At 38.5% G+C, this 3,709-nt stretch overlaps 1 pseudogene; it reads left to right on the top strand.

Annotated features, from left to right (window-relative positions):
- The window catches only part of LOC143615038 (18S ribosomal RNA), a 1,112-nt pseudogene extending 1,074 nt beyond the window's left edge, over window positions 1-38 (top strand).
- Window positions 39-3,709: the final 3,671 nt, after the last annotated feature.

Here is a 3,709-nt window from a genome sequence, read left to right as displayed (position 1 = left end):
ACAAGGTAGCCACACTGGAAGGTGCGGCTTGATCACCTCCTATTCAGGGAGAGCTAATGCTTGTTGGGTATTTTGGTTTGACACTACTTCACACCCAGAAAGAAGGGAGGTACGTCTGAGTTAAATATAGAGATGGAAGTTTTCTTTCGTTTCTCGACAGTGAAGTAAGACCAAGCTCGTGAGCTTATTATCTCAGGTCGGAACAAGTTGATAGGGTTCCCCTTTTCTCATCCCCATGTCACCACACCGGCGGCATGGGGACGAAAAAAGAAAGAGAGGGATGGGGTTTCTCTCGCTTTTGGCATAGTGGGCCCTAGGTGGGGGGCTCGCACGACAGGCTATTAGCTTAGTGGGTAGAGTGCGCCCCTGATAATTGTGTCGTTGTGCCTAGACTGTGAGGGCTATCAGCCATATAGATAGTTCAATGTGCTCAACGGCGTCTGACCATGAGATGTGGATCATCCAAGGCACATTAGCATGCGTACTCCTCCTATTCGAACAGGGATTTGAAACCCAACTTCTCCTCAGGATGATAGATGGGGCGATTCAGGTGAGATCCAATGTAGATACAACTTTCGATTCACTCGTGGGATCCTGGCGGTCCAGGTGGGACAACCATGGCTCCTCTCTTCTCTAGAATCCATACATCCCTTATTAGTGTATAGACAACAATCTCTCAAGCACAGGTTTAGATTCAGCCTCAATGGGAAAAGAAAATGGAGCACCTAACAACACATCTTCACAGACCAAGAACTACAAGATCACCCCTTTCATTCTAGGGTGACGGAGGGAGCATGCCATTCAAGCCTTTTTTTCATGCTTTTCCCCGATGTCAGGAGAAAGCTGAAATCAATTGGAATGTGTATATTTATCTATCTCTTGATTCAAAATGGGAGCATGTTTGAAAAAGGATCTTAGTTTGTCTAGGATTGGGCCAGGAGAGTCTCTTAACGCCTTTTTTTTCCTTCTCATCAGAGTTCTTTCACAAAGACTTGCCATGAGGAAGAAAGAGGGAACATGCATACTTGGAGAGCGCATTACAACGAAGAGTTTTATGTTGCGTTAGGGAAGGATGAATTGCTCCCAAAAAGGAATCTGTTGATTCTCTCCCAATTGGTTGTACCATATGTGCGATGATTTACTTCACGGGTGAGGTCCCTGGTTCAAGTCCAGGATGGTCTAGCTGCGCCAGGGAAAAGAATATAAGAAGCATCTAAAAAGAATTTGTTTTGAACAACGGATGCCTTTCACATCCAACTATAACATGGAGTAACTTTTAAATGACAGTTCCAACAAAACGTACTTCGATATCAAAAGCGTATTCGTAAAAATATTTGGAAAATGTAAGGATATGGGGCGTCGTTAAAATCTTTGACATTAGGGATATCACTTTATACTGGTAATTCAAAAAGTTTTTTTGTTCGACAAACAAATAAGTCCAAAAATATCAGAATAATCAGAATGAATTTTACTAAAAATCAAAAAAAGTCTCAATAATTTGTTAATATCAAAGTTAATCTAAAATAATATAAAATGAAGAATTGGCAGCCCCCTTTCTAATCAATATGAAATAGACCCTTCATTTTAGAAAAGAATTCTTCTGTTTTCGGAAAAAAAAAACGTTTAGTATATTTTCACTCAGGTTATGGTGGTGGGGAGTCTTCTTTTCCCCAACGACCTTTACCATTAAAATAATTAAAAAAAAAATTGTTTTTCGAGAATGCCAGATATAAGACTTTTAGTTCAAATTAATGACGTGTTGAACCAATTCATTCCAGTTCATCCCGAAATTTTAAAGAATAATAATTAATATATTATTTATTTATAATGAAAAAGTTTACTTGAATTAGTAGATAAATATTTAAATATTAAAGATAGGTGGAATAGGCTAATTAGATGGAATTAAATATTTTCCAAAAAGGAAAAATGGCCCTAAGATCCATGGCTTAAGGGAGTATAAATACCCCTTAAACCCTAAATCTTTCCATTTTAATCCATCTCTACACCATAGCCTACACCTTGAAAAACACACACAAATACTCTCTAATATCACGTCTCAAAATCCAAAGCCAAAACCGATCCTAGTTCGTGATAGACCTTGATTATACAAGCAAGACACGAGTCCATAGTTGCACATCGAAGCTAACCATAGCCTAAGAACGTAAAAAGGAACGTTTTTTCACCTAAAGATTATGTTTTTAAGGACGGATTTCCCTATGACTTAGCCCTAAAGCAAATCGGGTATTATTATACCATAAAAATATAAACTTGATGTTAAAAGTGGACTTATTGAACCCGTGAGTAAGAACGATTCATGTAGAAACCCTAGATTTAGCTTAAACGGGTTCGAAATAAATAAAGGTGTAAACTTTATTGATAAATAAGCTAGATCTTGGTCTATAATAGAAATGAGCATGTTTAAAAGATAAAGAACACAAATATATAGATGTGGATGTTAGATTATGAAGTGAAAATGACAAATATGGTATTTAATACCCTACTGTGGGTATATTCGAATAGTTTACTCCGTATGTAACAGTCCAGCTACCGCCATACCCTAATATTGTTCGTTTTGGCCAGGACGTACTACCATCGCCTCACGGATTTGCTTTTGGTTGCCAGGCTGACATCTGAGAATGGCACATGGCATGGGTTGAACGGCTGACATCTGAAGATGAAAGAAATGATATTTAAAATATGATGTTTTATGTTATGTTTAAAACACAAGTTTGAATGTTTTTGTAACGAATTATTGAAGTTTACGTTTTTGAGAAAGTTTTAATTAACTCTGATTTGTAGAACTGTACTTATGAGTAAATCCAACGCTAAAGTAAGGCATCGGGAATGAGGCCTTACAAATTGGTATCAGAGCATAAGTTCGAGAGAATTAAGCATCCTACATGCTTAGACTAAAACAGAGAATGGAACATAAGAGAAATAAGGATATGCCAGTTCAAGAAAGTCATGTGTCACTCAAGCAAGCTAAGTAAAGGTAAAGTACATGATTAAATTCACGTGTAATGAAAGAAAGTGTAAGAAGTTAGCTTAATTGATAGAGATAGGAGTAATTGATTATGTAAAATGTTTGATTGTCTAACTGTTTAAAGTAGAATCCAGCACAAATAGACTCACAAAGGGAACTGTATAGGACACGGAGAGTAACGTGATCGGCTAATCACAGTTGGCCACTGTTATTACCTGTTAGCCTTACTATCCTTGTACTAAATAGTTCCTTGAGTGATGATGTTTATGTTTCCTATATAGAATACGAATGGTTGGAGAAAGAGGGAGTGTTGGCCTTGGAGGTCATACCAAACGTCATGGTAGGACAGGTATTAACCTGATAACGTCTGAGTAACTAGTTACTAACACTGGAGAGGAAGGGAGTGCAGCTGGACGAAATCCGAGAAACAATGAAGGATATCAACATGACCCTGCTATTCAAGCTGCCATTGCTCAAGCTGTAGCTGCTACAGTGAATAACCCACAACCTGAAAAATCTGCTAGAAGCCATGTGAGGACCACTGAGAGGGCAGGGGATGATGGTAAGAAAGCTGATGATGAGGAAGGCGATTCAAGTGAAGTCCGATCTGTGAAGGCTGATGAGAGAAAACGAGGATGTGGCGGGTGCAACTATAATTCATTCAAAGGTTGCGACCCACCAAAGTTAACTAGCTTGAAGGACGCGACAGCTACTCTGCAGTGGATA

This window comes from Bidens hawaiensis, unplaced genomic scaffold (genome assembly GCF_021521415.1).
Source record: "Bidens hawaiensis isolate Kalapana, Puna unplaced genomic scaffold, B.hawaiensis_p1.1 tig00041732_1, whole genome shotgun sequence".
NCBI lineage: Eukaryota > Viridiplantae > Streptophyta > Magnoliopsida > Asterales > Asteraceae > Bidens > Bidens hawaiensis.
This window is presented reverse-complemented; position numbering and strand designations above follow the sequence as displayed.